The sequence below is a fragment of the Myotis yumanensis genome, unplaced genomic scaffold (assembly GCF_028538775.1).
Source record: "Myotis yumanensis isolate MYYU_CA2020_CCGP unplaced genomic scaffold, mMyoYum1.0.hap1 SCAF_11, whole genome shotgun sequence".
Classification (NCBI taxonomy): Eukaryota; Metazoa; Chordata; class Mammalia; order Chiroptera; family Vespertilionidae; genus Myotis; species Myotis yumanensis.
The window spans coordinates 71,564,620-71,579,091 of NW_027223762.1; positions in this window are offsets into that span (position 1 = coordinate 71,564,620).

The following is a 14,472-nucleotide window of genomic DNA, read 5'->3' on the forward strand; positions in this document are numbered from 1 at the left end:
AAAAAAAGGGCAGTGTAGGCGTTTCCAGGAAAAACTACCTCATTTCATCACTAAACCTTTAGTCCTGAGAAACAGAGCAAAGTTCTTATATCAGAGATGAGAATAGAGAACTGAAACTTACCATGGAATTGAGAACAGAAATGACAGGCAAAGCTGAAAAGCAGAAGAACATTATAGGGAAATCGCCTTCTGTAACAGAGCCCAGTGGATGAGTCAGAAAGAGCGGATGAAGAAGAAATCCTGGTGGATGGACTCGGAGCCTTGCTGGGCAAGACAGAAGACAGGAGCACAGTCCCAGCCAGCGGTGAGTGAAGCCAATGCCCCACCCACCCAGGGAACAGACACAGAACCCCACATGCTGAGCAAGGTGGGGCAGGACAGTACCCCTACCGCTGCTAGTGCTCCGTCAGGTCAAAAGCTAGCCTCAAAATAGGAGTTGGGTTAAGTTACATAAAAATGAAGTTGTTTTTCTGGCACACCCAAGTGTGTGGACTGGGCTCCATCCCTGCCACAGGGTTGCTGTTGTCGAGACTTTTGTCATCACTATCCCTTCATTCTGGAAGCCCTTGCACCTCTGCTCTGGGGCTCAAATGGAGATCACTGATATACCAAGTCTTTCCTGCTACAAGATACCATCTCTCCTTCCACTCACCCAGGTCCAGAGTGCCCCTTTCCCCCCACCATTAAAAGTGGGATAATGGATTCATTCATTCTTTCATGTCATTCCTTCATTCTAAAAATGTCATGTGTCAGAGACCACTTGAGGCAATGGAAATATAGCAGGGAATAGATAAGTTCCTTCTCTCCTGAAGATTGTATCCTGAAGGTGAGAGACAGACGGTAAAGCAATAAATACATATCGCAGACATATAATGTAGTGACGCTGCTCTGCAGATAAATACAGTAGGGTAAAGAAATGAAGAGAGGCGGAAGGCATAGATGCTATTTTGGAGATGGTCAGGGGGCCTCTCTGTCGAGCTGACGTTTGTGCAGAGAGCTCTGTGAAGTTATACAAAAGCTTTATACAAACGACAACTACAGATAATCAGCCAACTGGCACAGGGAGACTGTTCCCTTGGCAGTGTACCCAGAGCCATGTCACAATCGAAGACTAAATCAATTGACTTCCAAAGACAGGTAAATGCCACCTGGATGCACATCTTTACTGGAGAGAGAAACAGATCAAAATAAAATCTGGTAGCAGCAGAAATGGGCTTCCACTTAAAACAACATTCCTTTAAACATATATAAAAGTATTCAACAAAAGACTAAGATTATGACAAAATTTAAATATCTAAACCTATCAATTAGCATTTCCAAATAGTGTTTTTCCTTACACTGTACTGACTTGAAAATGCTGAGAGGTTTGGAGTTTGGTCCCAGCCATGCTCCAAGGTTCCACAGAGAAACGGAGAATAAAGCCAACTGAAGGCCTTCTCTCAACGGCAAGTGAGAGGCAAGACCGTGAAGGGGAGAGAGCAAAGCTTGTCTCAAAATCAGGTGGCCCTTGGTTTGAATGGAAACTGAGACAGAGAAGCTATGTAACTTGCCTAAGATCACACAGCCAGTATGACACAAAGCCAGAATTAAAACTCAGGCAGATCTCAAGGGAATTGTGCTGAGGGGAGCAAAAAACCAATCTCAAACCGGTTATATACGGCCTGATTCTAGTCTTCAAGTAACAAAATCACAGAGATGGAGAGCAGATTAGTGGTTGCCAAGGTTAAGGAGGGAGGTGATCACTGTAAGAGTAGCACGAGAGAGCCTGGTGGTGAGGGACCAGCTCTGTATCTTGATTCTGACGGCGGTTACACAAATTTGCATGTGATAAAGTGCAGTGGACTAAACACACACACACACACACACACACACACACACACACAAATGCATTAAAACTGGTGGAATCTGAAAAAGCTTTATGCATGTTTCAATGTTTAATTTCCTAGTTTTGACAGTACTGTAGACTATATTTCTGTGAGATGTCGCCATTGGGGGAAACTGGGTGAAGGGTACCCAGGATTGCTTCCTGTTTTTATTTTTTACAGCTGCATGTGTAAAATACATTTCAAAATTAAAAGCTAAAAAAGCATCGTAGAGCGAAAGCCTACTGTGCTAGCAATCGAGAGCTAAGGCATTCACCTGTCACTTGTGCCTATCCAAAATCTTCTAGAGCAAGCATGTCAAACTCAAAGGCTAACATGGGCCAAATAAATAAGGTTGAAGTGTATGTGGGCTGCAAAAAAACAAAAGCTTCAATTTTCATGGAAACGTAGGTTTATTTGGATAGAGACATGCTGAATACAAAGGGCTGAAATAAATGAGTCATCATTAACATCAAATAATAGAACATTTTAATAAAAATTAATATTTTTTTGAATACTAACTTAGCCGACACTGAGTAACTGCACAAATTAATAAGGGTAATGCAAATAAACCTATTTTTCTTGTTCTCCGAAAGCGAAATATTTCCTGTTGCGCGTGGCAATCGGCTGCTAAAATATTCGCTGCTGGTATTAGTGGAGAGAAATGGTGCGCCTGCGCATAAGTCGAGTGAAGGGAATGAATGCAACACGATTATAGTGATCAGTCATTAGCGAACGTTGTAGTTCATTATTAATAATTATGTATAACAGGATATTGTAAAAATTAAGTTATGAAATTTTTATTAAAACGTTTCTTACATACCATTATATTGGCTGGACTGCAAAAATATTCGTTGTGGGCCACGAGTTTGACATGCTTGTTCTAAAGTCTATTTGATGATTTCCTGGATTGTGAATTCACCTTCAACTGTAGAAGCCAGATCCTACCTTTCCCAGCCTTCCTTCCCACTGCGATACAAACATTTGACGTGGGTTCCACCTGTCAGATGAAATCAGTGTGAGACATGGTGTGGACACCCCCTGCAAGAGCCCAGGGAGCCACGCTGCTGTGCGGGGAGGGCGAGGCAGCGTGGTTCTGGGGTCAATGCTTCTTACCAGCCTGATTCTGAAAGGGTGTTGTAGATGATGTCCCTAAAGACTGAGCCTAATATATCCCTTCAGCCCTTCTAAGGACATTGTGATCTTTCTAGTAGATGTCCTCCAGTTTAAACTAGAGCAGCGGATACAGGATATAGAAGCTGAACTCTTAGTCACGCGGACAGAGTGAGCATCATGTCTAATAGTCAAGATGGTCTCCAGAATGAAAGAAAAAGTGAGTGAAGCAGGAAGCCAGAAGAATGGTCAAACAACCAATTTTCAGATTAACTGATTTTTATCTATTGTTTGTATATTTTCTATTTCATTAATTTTCACTCCTATATTTACTGTTTCCTTCTTTCTATTTATCCGCGCTTAATTTTCTGTTTTTCTAGCTTCTTAAGATGGAAGTTTACATCATTCGTTTTAAGCTTTTATTCTTTTCTATTGTAACTATTTAAAGTTATCTTTTCCTTCTAAGCAATGCTTAAGCTTCATCCCACAAATTTCATTATGTCAGGTTTTCATTATCCTTCAGTCAGACATATATTCTAGTTTCTCTTGTGATTTCTTCCTTGACACATGCATTATTTAAAATCTTTGGAACAGACTGATGAATCTCAGAGGGAACGTGGGTGTGGGGCGGTGGGTGGGAAGAGATTAATCAAAGAACTTGTATGCATATATGCATAACCCATGGACACAGAAAATAGTGTGATGAAGGCCTGGGGGGTGAGGGGAGGGGTCAATGTGGGGGGGGGGGAAGGGGGACATCTGTTATACTTTCAAAAATAAAGATAAATTTTAAAAAATCTTTAATTTTCAAACATGTGGGAATTTAATTATCCTGATATCTTTTTTAAAAAAAAAATGTTTGTATTGATTTTACAGTGAAGGGAAGGGAGAGGAATAGAGAGAGAAACATCAATGAGAGAGAAACATCAATTGGCTGCCTCATGCATGCCCCTTACTGGGGATGGAGCCCCAAACCCCGGGCATGTATCCTGTGGAGTTAAGCCTCGGACTGACCTGTTGGCAAAGTCACAAACAGGTCTTCCGGGTCTTAAACAACCCAATCCGACAGGTGGCCGCTGATTTACACACGCTATCATTTAAAAAATAAAAAAGGGGGAATTTGCCAGAAGCCAGTTCATCCTTGCTGCTTGACACAGTTGCTGCAGGGAAGAAACATCTGCACAGCATATGTTTCAAGGGACATGGCGTATATGGCATACTGTTCTTAATATGTTTGCTCCCCTTCTTAGCGCTATGTGTTTTAACCAAGGTCACCTCTCTGAGAAAGGTTGTTTCCCCAGGTGGGGATTTTTTCCTGGAGTTAGGGATTAACAGGACTAAGGAAGGGAATAAAACCCCTTAACTAAGTGCCAGGCGGGTAATTAATCACTTTAACTATGAACAATCAAGCTTAAGCTACATAATCTTTATTTAGGATAATCTCCTTCAGTTACTTCCTTGTAGCTTAACAGAACAATAGAGTAGTGACCTTAGAATGGAGATAACAAATGCCCCAACCTTTGGAATAGAATGGATAGGATTAAAATCAACTGGTATAAATACAGATGTAACAGGAGAATAAAGAGAGAACCTCCCTATGCTGATCAACTGAATGCTATCTCCATGTCATTCCTTTTTCTAGGACTTTGTCCACACCTTTGGGAACCCCTGGACCTGCTGGGGCTGGACCCCAACAGTATCCTGACCAGGAATTGAATCAGTGACCTCTGGTTTATGGGTTGACACTCAACCACTGAGCCACCCCAACTGGGCTTTTTTTAAAGCTGATTTCTATTTTAATTCTTTTGTGGTTGAAGAACATACTCTATGATTTTAGTCAAGGGTCCTCAAACTTTTTAAACAGGGGACCAGTTCACTGTCCCTCAGACCGTTGGAGGGCCGAACTATAGTTTAAAAAAAAAACTATGAACAAATTCCTATGCACACTGCACATATCTTATTTTGAAGTAAAAAAACAAAACGGGAACAAATACAATATTTGTATTTGCATGTGGCCCGCGGGCCGTAGTTTGAGGACCCCTGATAGTCCTTGTAAGCCCCAGCAGATAGTGTATCTAGATCAGGGGTCCTCAAACTTTTTAAACAGGAGGCCAGTTCACTGTCCCTCAGACCGTTGGAGGGCCAGACTATAGTTTAAAAAAAACTATGAACAAATTCAGCAACAGTCAGCGGCTGCAAAAACACCCGGCGGGCCGGATAAATGTTTTCGGCGGGCTGCCGTAGTTTGAGGACCCCTGATCTAGATGAACTCACATGCATGTGAAAAGAATGAGCATTCTGCTCTTTCTACATGGAGCATTCCATAAACATCAATTCAGTCAAGTTTCTGGACAGTGTTGTATAAGTCTTCTCTGTTTTTATGACTTCTGCCTATTTTTTCTATTAAATACTGACAGAAGAGTATTAAAATCAGCACTATAACTTTGGATTAGCCTATATCTCCTTTCAATTTCATCAGTTTTTATGATTTCCTTTTTATTTTGAATACTTACACCCCCTTGTATTAGTTATCTATTGTTGTGTAACAAATTACCCCCAAATCTAGCAGCTTAAAACACCACTTACCAGCAGGAATCTGGGTACAGCTTACCTTGGTGCTTCCGGCTCAGAATTTCCCAGAAGTTGGTCATCAGAGTGTCAGCCTGGCCTGTAGCCATAGTCATCTCAAGGCTCCCAGTTAGCTTCCACGCTCACTCACGTGGCTGTTGGCAGGCCTCAGGTCCTTGCTGGCTATGGGCTAGCCTTGCCCAGTGGGCCTATCCACAGGGACACTCATAACATGGTAGTTTTCCTCCCCCAGAGGGGACACACAGAGATTTCTGTAACCTAATCTTGAAGTAAAATAACATCACTTTTGTCATATTCTATTCATTAGAAGTGTTATTAGATTCAGCCCACACTCAAAGGTTATACAGGGTGGTTTTCAGAAAGGTGTGAATAACAGAATGTGGAGATAACTGGAGACTATTGTGGAGGTTTCCTACTGCACCCCTCAAGGTACTTAACAAAGAAAGAAACCTCAGTCATATATATACTTTGTGATACTGGGTAATTTCATGGCACCCATGAGAGTGATGAGCGACCAGTCCTCAGGAGACTGGAACTTGAGGCAGCTCCAGGGACTCTGCAGCAGAAGCTTGTGGATGGTCGGATGTAAGCTCTGCCATTTACATAACTCAGAATTTATCCTCAATGTCCAAACCTCTTAGTGAAAATTTAAAGAGAATCTGATTGGACCAGACTGGGATAGGCATCCATTGCCAATCAACTATGGCAGGGAAAACAGATCATGAAGAATAACCCATGCCCTAACTGGTTTGGCTCAGTGGATAGAATGTCGGCCTGCGGACTGGGGGCGTCCCAAGGTACAAGGTCAAGGGCATGTACCCTGGTTGTGGGCACATCCCCAGTAGGGGGTGTGTAGGAGGCAACTGAATTGATGTTTCTCTCTCATGGATGTTTCTAACTCTCTATCCCTCTCCCTTCCTCTCTGTAAAAATCAATAAAATATATTTAAAAAAAAAAAGAATAAACCCAGGTGCCAGAGGTCCACCCCATGGGCAAGGGAGCAGTGCTCACAGAGGAGAATAGGTTCCGTCCCAGGGGTCACCTGGCAATGCTCACAACCAGCGCCCCCGCTATGAACAGGCTGGAGTGATTGGAACAGAGAGTGGGCTGGCTCAGGGGTAAAGAACTGCCATGAGGACCAGGGCCTTAGAAGGCAGGGAGGAGCCTCTGTAGTCACCCTTGTGTCACATCCCAGGTCTGTTTGCGGCCCAGGCTCATGTCCCACACATTTTTGCATACCTCAAAAGTCTCTGTGAACCGTGTTAACTACCAACAGAACTTGAGTGCCCTGCCAGGGTCACCGAGTAACCGGGAAGAGGAGTTTAGCTCAGAGTTCGACACAAGCCTCACATGTTGGGCTGTACCAGCAGCTGTGGCCTCTGGAGGCACTCCGCCTCTTTAGGGAGCAAGAATGGGTGGTTCTGAGGTATGAGCATTATCTGCTGCCACCTTGGGCTAGTTTGGTTGTTTCCAGTATTTGCCAAGTACAAAATTTTCCTGGAACTCAATGATTTGCTCTCTCAGGCCAGGCCTTCCTGGTCAAAGTGATGGCCTCGGACCCTTTGTTAGCCATGTCTAGAGAAACTAGATCTGGGGCTGAAGCAGCTGGAGGCCCATTATTGCATTTAAAATTTTATTATGGAAAATTCCAAGCATACCTGATAATAGAGAGACTGGAATAATAAACCTCTAAGCACCAATCATCCAGCTTCAACAATGATCAATTCATGGCTCATCTTTCATCTATAATCTTACCCACTGCCCCCACTTACCCTGTACATTATTTTGAAGCAAATCCCATAAATATTTCAGTATGTATTTCTAAAAGATAAAGTTTCATTTTAAAAATCTATAGTAATCATTATTACACATATGATAATTAACAATTTCTCATAAAAAATCAAGCCAGTATTCAAATATCCCGTTACTGCTCTTTCAATGTACAAACTCTAAACATTAAAATTTGAGTCCCCCAACTGCTTTTAAAAGCATTCATATTTCATTGATGACTATATTCACCATAAAAATATATTAAATAAGTAAGAAAAGTATGCATGATAAAAACTTAGTTGTTCTTTACAACTCATATTCATGAGAAACTAAAACCAGTTTCCATCATCTTTTCCCAAGCTGCTGTTTCTTATTTTCCAAGAAGGAAAGAAAATAAGTTAAAGCCTGGGGTGGTTATTAAATAGTCCCTCCTGCCTCTCTTCTTCCAGGCACAGGAAGGGTTACACTGCCCCAGTTCCCGGAAGTTGGGTGTGGTCATATGACTGATTCTGACCAATGAGTTGTGAGTGGAAATGATGAAATGTCAGTTCCCACCAGATAAGTCAATGGCCTTTATGAGACCCCACATGCCCAGAACTCTCTTTTAACTTTGCTACAGTGACCCAGGTTACCCCATCAGCCAGGGTCTCAGATGAACATGTACTGGAAGACAGAACCAAATCATTAAGTCATTATATTCTGAAGTTTTTTGTTATCACAAAGAAAAATGTTATCAGATCAAGAAAAATACTAGAGGTAACCTGGATTACCTTGACTCATGTAAAGTGCTTATGCTTGAGTACGTGACCAGGGAGGTTCAGGCTATGGCTAATGTCATTTTAGTGAAACCCTTTTAAGCAATCATTTGATTCACCTCTTACCATGTCACTGAATTGATCTGTACTGTCATTTAGGTAGAGCGGTGGTATTTTAATTCTTTAGCCTTGACATTATTATAAGATTAATACAATAATTATAGGAGCACTCTGCCAAATAAAACACTGTTGACATATAAAGATATTAAGTTAAATGGACCTAAAGATGAAACAAAAACTGAAGCTCTGGCCTGGAGAGTCATGTCCCTGCCCTGGCGATATCTTGCACAGGTCCCTTCATTAACGGGCCTCAGTTTCCTTCTCTGCGATGATAATCATTATTGCAACAGTGACATTACTGAGCATCTGCCGTGTGCTAGGTAGTTCCATGAAGCTTAGTTTATTCAGTCCTTACAATGAGCCTTCAGTAGTCATTTCTGCCATTTTTTAAAACATGAAACTGCGGAGACAGACAGATGCTGAGAAATTTGCCCACAGCGCTGGAAGTAGAGGGGATGCTATATTTAAGGTCAACTCCTTGTTTTAAAATCCTGTGAATATTTGGAGTGAAGTTATGAGTAAAATCACATTGTCAAAAAATCTTTTCTCCAACAAAAAGAATAGTTCCTTTATTTGCAATTACATCTTCCATCATGTGCAGACATATTTTGTAAATATCAAGGACTGTGCTATGACTGTTCCTGGCCTCTGTACTAGCAAAGGGGTTCAAAGCACCAAACCTTTGTGATGGAACACAGATGCTAACCATGATGTAGGTTAACTCCTTGAGAACTTGCATAGACTATTCCTTGATGACATTTTGTTTTCATTTTTAAAGCTCTATTTAAATGAATTTATTGGGGTGACATTGGTTAATAAAATTGTGTAGGTTTCAAATGTACAATTCTGTAATATAGCATTTGTATATGGCATTGTGTGCCCGCCACCAAAAGTCAAATCTTCTGCCGCTATATTTTTGACCCTCTTTACCCTCCTTCCCTCTGGCGACCAGCACACTGTTGTCTGTGCCTGTGTGTTTTTGTTTGTTTATCTTGCTTATTCAATTGTTGATTTCAGTTTTATATCCCACATGAGTAAAATCATATGGTTCCTGACTTTTCTGCCTGATGTATTTCGCTTAGGATGATAATTCCAAGAACAAGTCACAGATTTGTTAATTCGTGGTCATGAAGACATTTTTACCAGCCATGTTAAGTGGTTATAAAATGCCAGACTTAAAATGCCAAATTTAACTCGTGTTCAAAATAACAGAAATTGAAGTGATGACATTTAGAGAAAGTCGAGTTCACTTTTTGGAAAACATTGCTCAGAGGTGTGTGTGTGTGTGTGTGTGTGTGTGTGTGTGTGTGTGTGTGCTGGGATGCCTACTTTTAGGCTGTCTGCTGTTATTGATTCCTCATTTAGGGAACGCACGCCAGGCTTGGCAGAGAGAACTGTGTCTCTTCCTACCTCATCTTCATCTCAGTAGTGGCAATGATTTTACTGTTGGACATTACGGTATTCGTGTTTTCATCATTTCTGGTTTCCATCTGAGCATGTTGAATATGTTGCCCCTCCCCTTTACGGACCAGTTCTGGCATTCTTTACAGCTACAAATAGCTAAATAATAGGGAGAGGTAGAAACAACTCTCCCTTAATTTCCTTTCCACCCTGAGTGATTTTCCAAGGCTGCTAATTACCATCCAACCATGGCATTTTAAGTGCAAATGAATGATGGTTGAAGTAGGTTTCTTTAACAATGGTGTTTAGTAAAGTTCAGAAACTTGGGACAGCCTAAAATTAATTTTCAAAGTACTTACTGAGCATTAGAGAGGACAATGGTAGGGGAGGTGGGAGGAATTAGAAAAATACTAGAGACAGCCTCTGTCCTCAAGAATATTATTTCCCTTCTTTTAATGGAAAGACCACCAAACAACATGAACATCTCAAAAAGTCATAAGATTGTGTCTTTCCTACCTCAGCGCCATCTCAGCAGTGTCCTTTTATTTTCTTTTTACTGTCATACATTTTAGTGTTTTAGTTGTTTTTCATAATTTCTGGTCTCCATCTGAGCATCTTGATTATGTTGGTCCTCACCTTTATGGACCATTACTAGAAGTTTTACAGTTACAAACAGTTAAATAATAGGTCTTCTAGGAGAGAGAAGGTTAGTGAGGTACTGGGTCCTATTGTGGAGAATTTGAAATGTCAAGCTGAAATTTTGGTTATTTCAACCTAAACTTTTGCCATGAAAATGCTAGAAAGATGAATACAGGCGTGTAGAATGTGTCCGTTGGTTTGGAAGTGAACTAGTGAATAAAACCATAGTTAATTCTGGCATCTAAATGAAATATGCTTATTAGTTGAGGGGTGTATGCGGTAATGGTATAATCATTGATCAGGCCGTAGTTCATGTGAATTTGGGAAATGCAAAGGAGTCTCGTTTTCTTGAAGACTATATGAGTAAAGAGCTTCAAATTGGATGAAATCCACAAAGGTATCAAACTCAGCCCACCACCTCACAAGCTACTTCCTCAAGGTACAGCATGGAACTGCTTGGGGCTTATTTGTCCACCCCATACCTATAGCAATTTACCTAGTAAGTTGAATATTCATAAACGTGGGGCTTGTGAATTAATTTTTTTTTTCTTTTTAAGAATAATAGTTGGGGAAACCTACCAAAGAATAAGGCACACAGCAGACAAAATGAGCAGAATATTCTATGTATTGAGGAAGATTGTCAATATGCTACATTTCTTCTCATTCACTTGATTGCTGTGGGCTTTATTCATACCCTGGACTAGATGAAAGAGACAAAGAAATAAAAACAAAGGAGAATCAGTTGAAAAGGCTGGATAAATACAGAAATTGGTAGAACCCAGAGTTGCTTTCCTTTAATCTCTCTCCTCTTTTCTCCTTTGGTTCACTCCCTCCTATTATGTTTTGTACATGTTTATCTTACCCACTAGATTATAAATTTGCTTGAGGGGAAGGATTACGTCTTGCTGATCTTTATCTTTTGGTCTATTTATCCATCCATCCATCCATCCATCCGCCCATTCAATCATTCATTCATATTCCACAAGTGTTACTGAGTGCTTAATATATTCTAGAAACTTGAGATACATCAGTGAACAAAAATAGATGAGGGATGGTGGTGGAAAACAGTAACCATGTATAATGATTAAGATATATGGTATTATAGAAAGTAATAAGTTTTATGGAAAAAAGAAAAATGAGCACAGGATAAGGAAGACAGGGCCTTGGGAGTGGGTATATTAAACTTTAGTATTAACAGTAGTGATCAGAGTTTACTTCACAGAGGGGATATCTAAGCCTAGATTGAAAAGAGGTGAGAATGCAAGGCAAGCAGCGAACTGGGGGAGGAGAAAGCACTTGGGAGAGAGGGAAGAGCTGGGGCATAGGCCCTGGAGCAGAAGCATACCTGGTATGTGGTGAGTTCAGCTGAGACAGACTGAGCCTGGAAGAGTGCAGTAGAAATGGAAGGCCAAGATCACAGTGAACCAAATCATGTGCCACAGGAAGTATCCTAAGAGCTTTGGCTCCTACCATGAGACGGGAGTCCCTGTAGGAGGGGCACAGGATGACCTGTATGGTTTTTTTTTTCCCTTAAATCTTTATTGTTGAAAGTATTACATGTGTCCCATTGCCCCCCCCCCCCCATTGACCCCTTCTCGCCCACCCCTGGTCCCACCCCCACCCCCCAAGCCCCAGGCCTTCACCACCCTATTGTCTCCATGGGTTATGTATATGTGCATTTACATTCTTTGGTTGATCTCTTCCTATCTCCGCCCCCCCCCCCCCCCCCATGTTTTAAATGGGTTATTTTAGATACAGTGTTGACAAGAGACCATAAATGTTCAAATTTATGTCAAAATGTAAAGCAAAGACCACAGGGTTTCAAACAAAAAAATTTCAAGGCTGAGTCTATGTACTTGCCAGGCAAGGAAACAAACCAGTGAAAAAGTTCACTAAGTAACTCATTAATTGGGAACAGTCAAGGTTTTAACATTTTAATTTATTAAATTTATTGGGATAACATTGGTTAAGAACATTATATAGGTTTCAAGTTTACAATTCTGTAATACGTCATCTTTATATTGTTGTGTGCTCACCGCCCAAAGTGTAGTCTCCCCCCACCACCATATGTATGTTTGACCCTAAAGTCTTTACCCTCTTTGTCCTCTCCCTAACACCCTTCTTCCCTGTTGCCTATGAGTTGGTTCGTTGCTTTCTATTTTATATCCTACATATATAAGTGAAATCCTATGTTCTTTGTCCTTTTCCAAGTCAGGGTTTCTTAAATGCTAGAAAGAGGAAGGGGGTTCAAGATGCTTATACTAATCAAGGATTGAAAACCAGCAGTCTGGATAGTCGGGATAAAACAAGTCCTTTGTTTGCTGGACAGGAATGAGTCTCCAGTTACGTCTAACAAGGGTCTAGCCAAGAGGGTCACTGAAAGTTCAGTCTTTCATCAGCTTTAGTTTGTTTTTAACCAGCTGAGGTATAACAGCATTCCATTTTGATTTCTCCTAGGCAAGTGCTGTAAGTGGAAAAATTTCCTTTTGCAGTTAGAAACAAGGAAAGCTGGTAGGCAGCTCCTGTAAAAATCCAGGCAGAAGATGATGGGGCTCAGTTCAGCATGTATACAGAGCTGGTGAGAAGCGGTTAGATTCTGGATGTATCTGGAGATGAATGAAGAATGGCTCCAGGGTTTTTGGCTGGTGCAGCCGATGGTTAGAGTTGCCCTGGAAATAGGAAAAGCTGTGGTTGGAGCAGGTTCCAGAAGAAGATTAGGAGTTCATGGGAGTTCAAAATGTGTATTAGATGCCTGAGTGGGGACCTCAATAGAGACTGAAAGGGCGAGGGCTATGCCCTCCATCTTGCCCTGTATCCTCCATGTTGGGGCAGTAGCCATGTGCTCAGGAAGGTACCTTCTTCCCGGAGGCCCAGGCCTCTGCTGGCCACGCCCGGGATTTCTTTAAACTGACCAATGACAATCAAAGGACGCGCGCCATAGCCTGTGTAACAAGACCCAACTTGCGCCTGGCCAATCGGCAGGGCCCACGGTCATCTCTCCTCCCCTCACTCCACCCCCCTATTAACCGTTTGAGTCCCAAGCAGCGCGATTGCGCTGCTGAGATTTTATGTCGAGAAAACATACGATTCGTTTGAGTCCCAGGGGGTATTGAAAAAACACTGTCGAAGAATCCCAAACAGCGCAACCGCGCTTTCTCTAACAGAGTACGAAAAGACCCAAACAGCGTGATAGCGCTTGTTTTATTTTATGTCGAGAAATACCAAGCAGCGCAATTGTGCTGCTTGGGACTCAAACAGTTAAAATCCCATTTTTTCCCAAGGTCATCTCTCTCTCCTCTTGCTGTTGCCTCGGAAGAGGCTGGGAGCCAGACCTGGGTCTGTAATAATAATAAAGGACTCTCTGCTTTTGCATCGGACTTGGCTGGCTCCCTGATGGTCTATTGGGGATCTTGAAATCTGGGCATAACAAGACTGGTTGGCTGGTAAAATAAAGTTGGGACTTGAAAGAGTATAAGATGGTGTTGAATACTAGAAGACCACATGCATTCACCTGGGGAGCCAGTGAGAGAGCTCTGGGGACTCCAATAGTGTTTTCCCCCACCTCGTCCCCAATGTTAATTCATATATATTTTAATTATAATGAAAGTATTCTTGTAAGCCTTCTCAAATATTCTGTGGAATGATCTTTGAAAGTTTCACTGTGCCTAATACGGTGTTTTGAGAAAAGTGGGTACTCAATAATAGCTACCTTTTACAATCTCCTACTATTTGCCAAACACTATTTTATGTTTACAAATTTATTAGAAGTCATTTTACAGATAAGGAAACTGAGGCCAAAAGAGCTGAGTAATTTGCCTAGGGATTATATGAATAGGTAAGCAAGGCAGGGCTGAGATTTAAGTCCAAATTCGTCTGAGTCCCTTTAAACTCTGCTTTCAATAGCAGTTTACAATCTGGGTCGAGGACAAAGTGAGCAGGAGATGAGGAGTTCCAACAGCTTGTCATTCCTGCACATATCAATCTAGCACAACAGTCTTCAAACTTGACTATCAGAACCGCCCGCTTGTGAAAACACAGACTGCTGGACCACAGCTGTTTCCCATTGCACAGGCCTGGGAAGCGGCCTGCTGATCTGTATCTCTAACGAGGCCCCAGGTGATGCTGAGGCTGCTGGTCTGGGATGACACTGAGAACCGCGGGTTTGGCAGGTTTTTCCTGATTTTGCCAGCTCAACAGTCTGCCTCCATCTGCCAAATGCCCAG